General features: G+C 41.0%; 1 protein-coding gene across 3 annotated transcripts in view; it reads right to left on the bottom strand.

Annotated features, from left to right (window-relative positions):
• Nucleotides 1-5,153, bottom strand: part of LOC137247889 (basic-leucine zipper transcription factor A) — a 37,543-nt gene extending 32,390 nt beyond the window's left edge. Inside the window, exon 1 of one of the 3 annotated variants that reach the window (XM_067778822.1) lies at nt 5,060-5,153. The gene's annotated coding sequence lies outside the window, so the exon portion shown is untranslated. Of the gene's footprint in view, nt 1-4,812 lie in introns of all 3 variants that reach the window. The other 2 variants (XM_067778821.1, XM_067778820.1) reach the window with 2 other exon arrangements.
• Between the last annotated feature and the right edge of the window lie 9,768 nt (nt 5,154-14,921).

Raw genomic sequence — 14,921 nt, 5'->3', positions numbered from 1 at the left:
AGTTGTCCAAAGATTTTACTACCTTCATTAATTCAGTGCCAGTAAAAGGTTCAAGAAAAAACTACTAAATTTGAAATAACTGAGTTATTCATTGAAAGTTCGTATGTATAAGCAGTTGTATAAGTTTGCCCCATTGTTGAAAAGTAACTATTAAAAAGGTTTGCTACAGTTGTGGGATCAGAAATATTTTGGCCACTATTGCATGAAACAATCGATGAGTCAATTGCTTTAGGACTCCGATTTAAAAGGCTGTTTATAACATTCCATTCCTTTTTTGAGTTTCCATACGACGACCTGAATTCGTTTCGATTGAAACTGTCGCGTTCCAATCGTACTTCTTTTCTTAACCTTCTACATAGACCTCTATGTCGACTACGAAGTCTTGTATTCGAAGGATTTTTAGTGCTCCTTCTTCCAAGCTTGTTTTTAAGGCGAATCTTTTTTACCAACTGTTTGCTGATCCAAGGCTTTAACTTTATATCAGAACTAGGTGAAGTGACGGAAAAGCTTTCAGCCTGAATGTGGCTTATAAAAGTATTTAAAAAAATGTGGTATGCATTGGATACGTCTTTCTCAGCAAAACTTTGCCACAGGACTCAAACCCTAGGCTTTGATTAAGCAAACCGAAATTAATCTTGGTGAATTTTGAACTCGCATTACTTCTATTAACGCTTTTTTTGCATGTAATGTTTATTACTATACCAGTCATAGTATGATCTGTAATTTTGAAATCAAGATTTATGCCGGAAATATTATTAAAAGTACTACCAAAAACATGGTCGATGCAGCTTCCAGAAACATTACGAGTAGATACATTTAAGAATGATGTTAAACATGATTAGCCATAAGCGTTAGGTAGTTATCAGCTGTATCACTCAGTCTGAGGATATCCAAATTAAAGTCACCGAAAATAATAAAATTGGCTGAATTCTCGCTACGAAGAAGAGTCGAAAACTCTTCCAAAAATCTCTGTGCAGAAACCGAATGTAATCTATAGACGTGGATGTCGTAAATGTCGACCATATTAGATATCCACGTCGATGGCATTACGCTGCCGAAATTTTGGGTGTGACGTTCGATGAGGATCTTCATTCGGCAAACATAATTGTTCCTAAAGCTCAGAGTCGTAAGAAAATACACAATTCCCGCGCTGGCAGCACTTGGTGCAAAGACAAAGAAACACTCAAAGCTACCTATTAAACAATCGGCCAGTCGCTTTAAGATATACACTAGAAAAAACTGCATACATATCTGAACACCGCACTTAGAACTGCCACGGGGTGTTTTCTCATGTCACCAGAACATCTTACACAGAAAGGTGAGAATACTTTTCATAAAGGTGTGAAACGAAATGCTGAACAAACAGTTTCTCTTGAATACTAGTTTTAATAGATATAAATATAATAATAGAGAAGTCCCGCCTCCCAGGAACATAAGGAGTGATATCCGTAACCATGTCCGGCGGAGCCCGTTCTCATTGACAAATACCCGAAACTCGTAGCTGACAACCTTTTCAATTGCAATGTGGAACCAACTCCTCTAATACCCATGTCGCTTTCGTCCAACCCTGTTGAAACTTCAAATTTCTTTAGACTCCCATTAGAGGCTATTTATGACAATTTGTGAGTGGTCACGCCAATTGAATGGGGCGAAGCACTGCCACAACAGCAACAACAAAGGTGGAATCATCCAGTCAATAAATGCTCAGTTGTTAAGCCTTTGCGAGGACGAGGCATATATACATATATCGGTCAGGAAGCCAGTTTCGCCTTTAGAATGTATCCTAAAAAAGACCAAACAAAAGTTCAACTGAGCCACCCTTTAGTTGGAGGGCAACCACCTAACCTAACCTAACTGCCCTTCATTGATGAGAGCAAGCATCTTGCCAAGATCCACACTAGAGATATTTGACTGAAAAATTAAGAACAAAGCATACTTAGCATGTAATGCATGTTTTGAAAGTGTGGCTTAAAATATGTCTTTGGACAGTTGCGTTCGCAATTGGCTACCTCTCGACCAAAAAACTTGGAACCAAATCGGTAACGTCACTATCGATGGGAGGCATAGCTGCAGCCGCCCAAATATGTATGCCTGCTAGCCAAGGCCCCAAAACCAACTCATACCATAATGTCGCAAAAAAAGATTAAGTATGTAACAGAGCGGTGGGAGTGTAATTAGCGTCACTTTCTATATCAGATAATAGTTTGACGGAGTATTGCATGCCTAGCGCATAAATAGGCTCCTGCATGCGAAGGACGCCGAGACCCAACGAAACCTTTTCTTCTTATTTTTGTAGCGATAAGGAGCGGCCGGTTTTAATGCGTTTTATAGGTGTTGATGGTCCTTTCCCGGTTATTGGTCCGGTACATGCCGAGCAGAGCAGCCAGATCATCGTGTGAACGGTTTGATAAGAGCACTAGGACAAACCAACCCCCTCCTTCTGTGAGGAAATTGGGTCACCAGAGCCTCTCCTGCTAAATAAACACGATTCGTAGATAACGTTGACAATTGGATTGACTGACAGCCCCATTCATAACGATATATATCACCACTTCATTGACTTTGGTTCCGTTCTCTTGAAACAACATGCTGAAATGGACGTGCCGCCAGATTAAGGTTAAATGCGGCAATGCTACAACATGAACATAAACCTTCCAGTTTTTTAAAAAAAGCTGATGAACTATATTAGCATTCTCAGCCATACGCATAGTAAGGATCTAAGTCATTTGCGAATATATGAGAAGCTCCGCCCAGTAACTCTTCTTCTTACCTCCCAGTGCCTACAAAGGAGAGACGAAGTTTTTACTGCGTCGAATTGGTGTCAGTTATTACGAAAAGAAAGGCACTGGCACGTCTTATTTTTGTCGGTCAAAGTTCACAAGGTTTTTGGGATGAAAATTACGAAGATCAATACATTCATTGCAGCTTAAAAATATGTGTTTAAAATTGTTTTCCATTACCTACTCTAGCTCGAGCACAGAAGCGGAATTCTTTACTGAACTGAAAAAGACATGTTAGGTTAGGTTGAACTGGCCTGTCCGTGAGGATCTCACATAGACTGAATGAGTCCATAGTTCAACCAGAAGTATGTTAAAACTGAAAACCCCTTACAAAAACTAGAGCCTGTGTTATAAAACAGGTCCGTCCTCTCCGTACTAGAAGATTTCTAGGACATATCGCTGCTTCTATATCCTATAGCTGTATCACTCTTAATAGCTGGAGTTTTAGCCTGACGAGCGCATGCACTTCCTACATCTGCTATCACCAACTAGCCTAATGTGGAAGCCTGTGACGCCAGAAGGTAATGTCTAGTCAGAATACCCGTCATGAGCCTACAGTCCTCCTTTTGTTAATGACAAGAATAAGTTTGTTAGTCTAAGCTTGTAAGACCTGCACATGATATTCGACACTTTACAGCCCTGCGCGTTGGTGCACGCCTTTCCTGCTTGGTCAATCATGTGCAGCTCTGGCCGTCTCTAAATCACATCCAACCTTATTGGGACGTCTACGGTACAAGCTTCGTGGGATGCGCCCTAGCTCATTCGCTTTTTCATTCCAATCTATTCCTATGCGCCCTGGGACCCAATATAGATATAGGTTTGTTCTATCCCTATTCTTTCCACTGTTTATACTCTAACACACATTTTAATGCTGAGCTATGCGATGTTATTTCTTTAATTGCTACTTGGCTCTCAGTATAAAGATTTACGCGACTTTGGTTTAAGCTATTTTCTTCCAGTTTGTCTATTGCTTTGATCACGGCTACTACTTTCGCCTGAAACACACTTATATGATATGGCAGGTTCCAAAGTACACTGACTGCGTAGGCAATTGAAAAGTTAAGTTTTCTCATGACGAACAAAAATCACGCTCTACATGTGGTGCATCGTACCTGGCCTGATGTATGGCTCGGAATCGTGGACGGTGTCGAGAGAAATTGAGATGGCTGTTAAAGTAATCGAGAGAAAAATTCTCCGGAGATTTATGTTCCTGTCCGTTATGCCGATAGCGAATATCGAAGGAGGTATAATGGCTAGCTGTTATAAGCTGTATAAGATAGGGCAGTGCCAGCTTCGCTGGCAGGGTCATGTTATGCGAATAAAGGAAGACGTTCCGCTCAAGAAAGTTTTTCAGTCGACGCCACAGTTTAGAAGCAGAGGATGGGGAGACCTCCATTGAGTTGTGAGTGCAAGGTGGAAGAAAACCTCCCTTCTGGAATGGATGGTGTGACTTGTTATAAAACGGCCAAAATCGCTTAGATGGTTAACCGTCAATTAATGATGATGGAAATGATCTCGCAGCTTGTAGGATATCTTTATATCCGGATGAGCAGAGTATACGGCAGACCCTACTCCTGCTATGAATTTGAAGCCATGGGTGTACCATATATTGCCTCGTCTTCCATTTGAACGTGCTTGCGCCAACCATCCATCTCTATTGTGGCATCAAGAGCCACTTCGAAGCGCAGGTATGGAATTAGGTGATATGTTCGTCCAGTATTTCATGCCGCTATACTACTATGGGCAAGGCATTGAGCCTCGTTGCAGAAAATGACAGGTAGAAGAAGGCTTTACTACCATCGTACTCCCGAGTAGTTTCAGTTATCACGGACTAAGAATGACAAGCGCAACTTGTTACATATCGCCCAAAATCATATGCCCTTGTGTTAATGAAGACGATGATGGGGGCGGCAGCCGAGGTATGTCATTTTTCCCACTCAGCCGACTCAGATTAAACTTCTTTCAAGGTGATAGGCGTATAGGCATTCAAGTGTTTTATGAAGTTCAATAACTGTCAAAAAATATGTTTTACCACTTTTCAGAGCACACCAAACAATCCTTTGCAGCAGCGTAGGTTTAAAAAGTTTTTAATTTTACACCAATTTTTTAAATTAATTTTTGTTGACATGTATTTTTTAATACTATTTCAGACTTTCACACAAATACCTTGTTTCATCAAATTAGGTTATCCCGATAGTTTTCGTCATTTAATTTACTTATTTATTTTGGTTTTAGTTTTTCATTTTTGTGAGATTAAATAAATTTTGCATAGTAATTACCGTACAATACAATAAACCGTTATTTCACATCTTATGTTAATTCACTTCGACTTCGACCAGCGCCGCTTACCACCTTTTACGATGACAGTTTAAAATCAAATGCAATGAATGAACGGCTAAAAATTTTAAAATTATGGAAAACATACAAAACGCGTCACAAAAAAAAAGTTGATGCCACCGCCAATAGGCAAAGCGTCTGTTGCACACAGAAATGCTGAGTCGCAGCAGCTACACAAGCACTCGGCGCAGCAGCCATATAGCAAAAACCACCCCCAACATAAAAGAGGGTGTGCAAAACTGGGCAAAACGAAAAAGTAAAGTAAAAAACAAGAAACAGCAGCATTCAGAGTAGTAACAATGGAAACAGGCAGACATGTGGGAAGGGGTTAGAGAGGAAAGCAAGAGCAATGAAAGTCGGTGGACGCAATGTCGTTGATGGCAAAACAGTAGCAACAATTGGAATCACAGCAAAAGTAGGGAAAACTACAACAAAAGTTACAACTGCATGGTTTTACATCGATGGTGGCAAGCAGCAACGTCGAAGAAATCAATGCATCCAACAAAATTGCTGCAACATCACCAACAACACCATTGGCTATATCGGTGTGCATTCAGAGAAGGGGGTTGCTTAGTCTGCCTTTTTTACCACTTCCTTTATTATTTGTTTGTTAATATTTTGCACTTGTTGTGCACGTGGTTTACTGTTGTCATACACGCTGTTATTACTGTTGTTGTTTTTCTTTATATGTCTGTTGATGCGCCTCTTTGTTAAAAGCAGACTTGTCAACATGCGGTGATTTTGTCACTCAACATAAATCGTTGGCAACGCACAACGCATCAACATCAAAGTCATCAACACAACCACAACTTCAACACCAATTCAACTTCATAAAGTTGTCGACTATATCTAGCAGTTTGTGTTTTGGAATCGGTTGGTGTTGACGACAGGAAGCAGTCATCATTGTTATCAGCATGATAGGATATGGCGCTCTGCAACAAGATACAGGGTCAATCAATTAGACTGTTAACTGTTACCAAGTTTTAAAGTCTCATTGAGGATAGTCCAAAATAGCAGGGAAACGTGACAATCAGAATTCAATACACGAAGCTCGCAGTTGTGGAAAGCAGACTGCACACAGAGACGCATCTCACTCTGGCAAATCTTCGATCTGGTTATTGTTTTAAGTTAAACTAACGGCGACAACGGAAAACCAACTGGCATGATGAAGCATGCCGTTTTGCAACCGTAAGAAAAGACGCTGCCTACAGAGCTACCTTAAAAAATTAACATACTCTAACGATTTTAGTGCAATCCCTCTTATTTGCAACCTTCTGCTAAGTTCGAATCACTAAACTGTTGAATAAATAACTCCACTATTCAATAATGCAAAATGGCCTTTATTAAAGTTCTTCACAATAATACTACTATTGCTCGCCAGATAGCGTCTTAAATCCAACTGATTGTCGCGCCTCTACTGTTGCTGCCTTTTATACTCGTTCGCATCTTCTAGGCGCTTCCATTTCTAGAAGTAACTAGTTGGTTATCAGCTATAAAATTACTACGTTTATAGCTTCTCATATGCGCGTGTATTTGTGAGCGACACTTCCACAATTATAATTGCATACTTTTGGGAGCATCTCAGATAAGATATCTGCATGTGTTTTTGCGTTGCTTCTCCGCTGCGTGTACGTACATATGTATAGACATAATGATTGAATTATTGATGTGCATACAAGTCACTTCTTAGCATCGGCTTAGAGATGATAGTATCCCTTAGTGCTGCTAATATTCGTTACACCGCCATCCACTTAAGTCTTATCGTCCCGATCAGACAAATCTCTCGATCTAAACGATGTTAGCATCTCCAAATGTACCACTCTTCTTTTATTTCGTGGTTTCCCAATGGTTTGTATGCGGTACATGGTATCACTGATCTTCTTCACAACTTTGTACGGGCCTTCCCAACTGCACCGAAATTTGGATGGAACACCTTTCCGCCGGTGAGGGTTGTATAACAGTACCAAATCTCCCGTCAAGAAGCCCTCCAAATTCTTGTTCTCGTCGTACCTGTGTTTCATCGTACTACTCATTACCCTGGTTCGTTCGCTCACACTCTGTTGTTTGGCCAATGGACTACTTCGTAGGGCTTGCGCTTGACGGATTTGCTTTGAAACCACCCTTGCAATCTTTCTGCGAAATTCTTTCCTTCGTTTTAGTGCGTCCGTTAGGGCTTTTCAATGCCAGTGTTTCTCTCACAGGTACCTTCGGTTTTTATTTGTTTGGCCCATTTGTTCCATCAACCTTTGCCCGATCTACTCTCCTTGACTTTCGTGGTCTCTGTCGAATCTCCTCCACCAGCACTCGCTTACTGCTGATCCCTTTTTCCAAACTGAAGTTAAGTGGTATATCCTGGTTCCCATAACGCATCACCCTTCTCTGCATATCGATCTTGATGTCATGGTCAACCAAGAAGTCCACTCCCAATATGACTGCATCAACAATCTCCGCCACAATGAATTTGTGTAGAACCATGACCTTCCGAATTAAGACTTCACATACCACTTCTCCCTGGACTTGGATACACTCGCCGGTAATCGTACGCAATATTTCTCCAGGAAATGGCTTTACTCTCCTATTGACCAAAACAGATCGGATCTAGGAATGAGATGTGCCCGTATCGACAGTCAGTACACGTTCCTTTGCCATCCACATTCAACTTCAGGACATTCAACAGCTGGAGATAGCTATCGATTTTTACATCTGGCACGCTGTTGCTCATCTCCCGCTTTGCGTTTACGACCACCCAAGTTGGAACTACCAGGACCGGTGCTGCACTGACGTGCAATGTGACTTGGGTTACCGCACTTGAAACAATTCATAACTCCGGCATTTTTCTGTTCTAACCCCTTCAGTGCTTCCAAAATTGTGTCTACACAGTCTGGTCTTTCCACTTCCACGCGATGAGCTTTGTACGCTGGCTTACTCAAAAGTGAGGCTGTTTCCTGAATCAGTGCATGCGATACCGTTTCAGCAAATGTTAGTTTTGGATTCGCATATGTAGCTCGTTTCACTCCCACATCTCGTATGCCATTTATGAAGCTCTGGATTTTTACCCTCTCGGTGTATTCCATGGGTGCGTCCGCATTTGCTAGATGGGCCAGTCTTTCGACATCCGACGCAAACTCCTACAAAGTCTCATTCGCTTTTTGGTAGCGATTTTGCAACTCAATTTGATATATCTGTTTCCTATGCTCGCTTCCATAACGTCTCTCTAGAGCGCTCATCAATGTTTCATAGTTGTTCCGTTCGTACTCTGGAATTGTCTGTAAGATTTTAGCTGCAGGCCCTTTCAATACCACGAACAGTGCAACAACTTTATCTTCAGCATTCCAGTTGTTCACTTCTGACGTCTTCTCAAACTGAAGCTTCAATACCTGGAATGGAACAGAAACGTCAAAATATGGAGTTTTTACCTTCGGATTGCTTGCTGCAACAGCTGGGCGATTTAGTTGTAACTGTTGCATAAGACCTTTCAACGCTGCTATCTCGGCATAAATTTTGTCCTCGATTTGTAAAATTTTTGCATCCTGCTCTTCCAGTTTCGCAAAGAACTGCGATGATACCTGCTCCGAAATTTGTGTCGACATTCCAGATATTCGTGCCTCTTGCGCTTCCAGTTGAGATGACATATATGTCTTCCGTTCTTCCAATTGAGATGAAATTTGCGACGCCATTTCTGAAATGCGTGCCTCCTGTGACTCCAGCTGAGATGCCATTTTCGATGTTTGTGCAGATATTGTGCTCGTCACTGTCTGCGGAGTTTCATTTCTTTCCTCCATTTTTGTTGTTGTTTTGTCGCTATCAAAATGAAAAACATACTCCTCAGTATTGATTCCTTCAAATACCATAGCTACACCATACACTTAGTCGTCTTTGTAGGTGGGATCGTCAATTCACTCAACTTTGCGACACTTCCACAATTATAATTGCATACTTTTGGGAGCATCTCAGATAAGATATCTGCATGTGTTTCTGCGTTGCTTCTCCGCTGCGTGTGCGTACATATGTGTAGACATACTGATTGAATTATTGATGTGCATACAAGTCACTGCTTAGCATCGGTTTAGAGGTGATAGTATCCCTTAGTGCTGCTAATATTCGTTACAATACCAAAAAAGAGTGTGTGCGCTAACGCGACGCTTTTACCGGCGGAAGCATCGGTACAATTCAGGAACATAACAACTAAACCCAGGAGAATTAAACAAGGGGTACCACAGGATGGTCTCCTATCCCCGCTTTTTTTTAATTTCTACATATCGAAGCTACCTTCGCTACCAGAAGGAGTCACTATCGTTTCCTTCACCGATGACTGCACAATAATGGCCACAGGCCCAGGCCCACACATGGATGAGCTTTGTAATAAAATAAACAGCTATCTCCCTGATCTCTCCAGTTGTTTCGCCTCGCGAAACTTGACATTGTAACCGAACAAATCATCGGCGACCTTATTTACAACATGGGCACGGCAAATTCCGATCATATTGGACATCTACATCGATGGCATTACGCTACCGACTGTCTTAAACCCAAACATCTTGGGTGTGGCGTTCGATCAGGATCTACATTTTGGTGAGCATGCAACTACAATTGTACCTAAAATCCAGAGCCACAATGAAATCCTCAAATCTCTAAAGATGAAGAAACGCTCATTACCATTTACAAAGCAATTGGCTGGCTGATTGCATGCTACGCGTTCCCTATATGGTCGCCAAGCCTAAAGGTTACTCACTGGAATAAAATACCGGCCTGCCAAAGCACGTCCCTCAGAACCCGTAGCGGTCTTTTTATGCTCCCAGAACACCACCTACAAAATGAGGCGAGAGTACTCCCATTAAGGAGAGAAATGAAATGCTGAACAAACAGTTTCTGTTGAATACCCAGAATCCTGGGCATCCCAACAGACATCTGATTGATGAGGCCAAACCTCCCAGAGGCTTAAGGGGTCATCTCCGTAAGCATTACGAAGGAAATATGGCACCTGAGAACACAACCGTATGGGGCAAAAAAGCACAAGCAGGTCCTCAGTGATATCTACAATCAGGCGTCGGACCTATGTGTCAGGAATTGCCCGGCGAATCCAGTTCTTAAAGAAATATACTCATAACTCAGAATAGGAACGCACTCCCCCTAGGCAAACGCGCGTCACTCTAACTCAACTTTGATCTGGGTACTGTAACAGGTTAAACCGACATACAACATGTATGTCCTGCTTGCAATGTTTGTGGATTTAAAAGCAACAAGGCCGCAGGCGCTGATGTATTGCCTGTGAACATATTCAAATACGACGGTGATGATTTGGTAAGGCGTATACATCAACTTCTATGCAAAATATGGTCGAACGAGTGCATGTCCTTTAATTATTCTTTTCACAGTCTACTAGATGGAGGACTGTGAAGGATAACGGGGTTAAACTTATTAATAGTTAGATGCTAGAGAATGGGTTGCATTAGTTTGCGAGTTTAAATTAAACTCTGGCCCCTAAGCTGAACTATTCTTCATAGCCTCTCACATTTTCGTACATTTCAATTGCACTTTGCCTTGATTATTTTCTCGCTACTTTTAAGGAAATTGTAAATAGATAAAAGATTAGAACGTTCCGGCTTCAGTCGTCCAGGTAATTTATACCACAGTAAAGTCCTTCCTAATTGGGATCCTGTTGTTGTTGTAGCTATAAGGACCCTCCCCGAAGGCCTTGGCGAGTGATATCGATGTTGATGGTCATTTGCCGGATGCAGATCCGGTACGTTCCGATAACAAGCACCATAAAGGTACTAGCCCGAACATCTCAGGAACGATTTGGTATGACAACATGAAACCTTCTGGGCCATCCCGCCCTACTGCTCTCCAGGCCAGAGCCTCGGCTGTTAATTAAACAGGATTCGCCACGGGTAGGTGAGGTTGACGAAGCTATAAATTGCGCTGGCAACCCCTTGAAAGGGTTTTGCTACACAACCCTTTGAATCAGTTTGGTATTTTACTCGCCTGTTACGACAGGCATACCTACCGCGGGTATATTCTAAGCCCCCTAACCCGCTGGGGCAATTGGGATCCTCCTAGTAAACTATGCAGGGAAGGTAGAATTTTGATTACTTCTTCTCACATGTGAGAAACGAGACTCTTGACAAATCCAGCAAATACGTTATGCTCTTCATTATTTTATTTACTCTATAATTACTTTCATGCGCATATTCTCGGTTTATTTTATTTGCAATCTAACGCGTCTTAATTACACAGACTTCAAATTTGTAATTTACATTCACTGATACGTTTGTATGTGAATATGTAGTCCATGTGTGTGAAAATGTAATTGTAACAAATACCCGGCAGCAACAAATGCTAGATTCATTCCTTTGTTGGTTTTTAAGAAGCACAGCATTGGGGGAAGGGGAAATGTGTTGCTAAACTGGCAGCAATTGTTCGTCGTATATTTCGCAGCATCCGCATCCATATTTATTCACAGGCTTATTCTGTGTGTGCTTGTACGCATGCAGTTATCGCACCGTGAGACAGTAAAGAAAGTTGCCCATATAAAAAGCGTTGCACTGCTTTGACGAGTGGCTGCGCAATAATATGACAAGAGGACCCCCATGCAGCCCTCTCCGCTTTGACGCGACAAACATGCTATGTAATTCCAACATTATATGGCTGCTTGCTAATTTCGAGTAACTTCCATAATGACAAAAGGAAAGATATTTTTTGTGGAACATGGTTAACGTGTTCCGCCAATGATTTTGCAAATCGACTCTCACACCTGCTCTCTGAGAGCACAAGTCAGCCCGATGGAATGCAGGGTATTTTAAGCCCGGGCAAACTCGCGTAAAAACGAAAACGACGATCTGGTAACTAATGCCCAGAATGTGCTTACATTACAGGAAACACATCTCTGTATTCTGGAGAGCGATGAAACGTCCAGGTAAGATGATGAATCCGAGGGCGCCATCAATGATGATGGAGTAAATGCTTCCTCACCCGACTATGACAAAGAATAGCGATAACACGATATAAATTTTAAAACCAACAAGGCTGCGGAGCCTGGTGAATTGACTGCGGAGCTATTCAAATACGGCTGCGACGAGTTGGTAATACGCATGAATCAACATATGCCAAATATGGTCGAACAAGTGCATGCCCGACGATTGGAATCTAAGTATTCTTTACCCAGACCAAACGAGGGACAGTCCTTCAAACTGCGCCAGGTATCGCGGAATCAGCCTCCTTAGTATCGCATGTAAGGTTCAGTCAAGATTGTGCAAAAGATTAAAGTCTACCGAGAATCGGCTGATGGACCTTATCAGTCTTTCTTCAGACCTTGTAAATCTACCATTGACGAGATTTTCACTATGCACCAAGTCTTGGAAATAACGCGGGGAAAAAAATTGGCACATTGATTCTAAAGCTGCCTCCGACAGTACGAAAGGAGCTGCCTATATGCCACCATGTCCGAATTTTGTTTCTCCACAAAACTTATACGGCTGTGCAAACTAAAGTTGAGCAACACCACCAGCTTAGTAAGAATTGTGCAGCAGCTCAAAATATGTAAAGCTTTCGTAGCTCTGACCTCCTAATTAAGCTTCCCTGAAAGCTTAAGTTTTGTTTAAGCCAATCAAACATTACATGCAGCTTCTGTGTCTCTTTGACCTAGAAAATAAAACCAGAATTAGTTTGCTACGAGCCCACTGTTGAGATAAAAGCATGCAACAACAAATATCATTTCGTCAGTACTTTTAAAATTTGCCTTTTTTGCACAGGTTTAAATTCCTTTTCGTTACTACAATTCATATAATTTTTCGTTGAGCAGCAACGAGCTGAGCCGAGCTGCGCTGGCTGGCATCTGTTTCCTTCAGCAATTCCTTACATGTGTTCATATGGGGAGGCTTGGCGGTTACCATGAGTCCAATGCATTTATTCAGGCGACGATGCAAAAAAAAAAAAAAATTATGCAATGGAAGGGGTGACAGGTGGCGCAAACCCACAACCACCAACCCAACTAAGGCGTATTCCAATACTTTTAGTTCATCCCGTACATAAATATGTAGTTAGTTGTTGTTCGCATTGTTTGAAATAAACACCGATTTTAAACATACGAGTACATAACATTTTTAAATCAACTTTTTTAAATTTTTTTTTAAGAATCATCGTTTATTACTGAAGCAGGGGATGCAAATGTAGATGAACAACCAACGTCATCCATGTCAAACAAAGCCTTTGCAGTTTGCTGCTGCATGTTTACACTTCGGATTTGGTTGGTTGTCTATTTGGTGGGTGTAGTTGTGCTATGCTGGTTTGTTTATTGGTATGGAAATTTGTGCCAGGAATTGTGAGAGTGGCTCATTGTGCTGCTAATGGTCATTGTTGTGTGAATTGAGTCGGCATTGTTAAACAGTTTTTTCCTATTTCTTTTTATTGTAGCTCTTTTTTTATACCTTTCATGAAAATCAAATGGTATATTAACTTTGTCACGAATCTCAAAATTGTAAGTCCTTAAAGGAAAATAGATAGCAATAAGTATACCGAAATGATCAGGATGAAGAGCTGAGTTGATTTAGCCATATCCGTCTGTCTGTTTGTATGCAATATAGTCCCCCAATTTTTAGATTTCTTGATAAAATTTGGTAAGCGGGTATATTTAGGTGTCCAATTAAACATTTGTCGGAACTGGCCCGATCGGACCACTATGGCATATTATACCGATTTTTCAGAAAATAGGATAGGATCTTCCTCAATTTATCAGATTGAAGCTTCAAACTTCACCACATGTTTTCGTATATGGCACATATTGTTTTCTGAAAAAATTGATGAGAGCAGTCGTATATATAGCATATATCCCCCACAACCGATTTTTCAGATAAGATACTTTTCGTAATTTCTGCCCCATTTTAACAGCTAGAAGCTTCAAATTTCATCAAATACTTACGTTTGCGTCATATATTGTTGGGATAAGTGATTCATGATCATAGCTATTTCATGCAGACCACAAAAAACGTGAAACTTTGCACCCTCTATCCTATTTTACTTCCTTTATATTAGGTCGGTTGAATGTTTGTCCGCTTTTCATACAAATCTTGCAATCGACTTTTAAGTAAATTCTCATTGAGCTACAAACGTGAAACTTTACACATAGGTTAGAACACCGTGACAATGCAACAAAAGGAAAAAATCCGTTAGGTGGCGCACGGATCGAAATAATGAGATATGAATTTGAAAATTTTCAAACCAGGTTTTAAGTAACTTCTCGATGAGCTAGAGACTTGAAATTTCAAACTTAATTCAGAGGTCGTTGAGAGCCGATGACACGATGCAAAATGATTCGCCAGGGGGCACGGGATGAGATATTTAGAAAAATCGTACGAAACGGAGGGAATTTCGGGATTTATTTTTATGTAAATTCTCATTGAGCTACAACTGTAAAACTTCACAGATAGGATAAGACGCCGTACGGATCGAAATATTTAGATAAGAACTTGGAAAATTGATGTTTTGAGATCGATTTTAAAGTAACTTGTCATTGAGCTACAAACATAAAACCTCAGAGACACGTAAAGACGCCGTGACAAAGGAACAAAAGGAAGAAACATTCCGTTAGGTGGCGCACGGATCGAAATATTTAGATAATAATTTGGAAATTTGGTGTTTTGAGATCGATTTTAAAGTAACTTCTCATTGAGCTACAGACATGAAACCTCTGAGACAAGTTAAGACGCCGTGACAAAGGAACAAAAGGAGGAAAAAATTCAGTTAAGTGTCGCACAGATCGAAATATTTAGATAAGAATTTGGAAATTTTGTGTTTTGAGATCGATTT

Source organism: Eurosta solidaginis, chromosome 4, assembly GCF_040869045.1.
Source record: "Eurosta solidaginis isolate ZX-2024a chromosome 4, ASM4086904v1, whole genome shotgun sequence".
NCBI classification, from domain to species: Eukaryota; Metazoa; Arthropoda; class Insecta; order Diptera; family Tephritidae; genus Eurosta; species Eurosta solidaginis.
The sequence above is the reverse complement of the archived record's forward strand: the minus strand, read 5'-3'. Positions and strand labels throughout refer to the sequence as shown.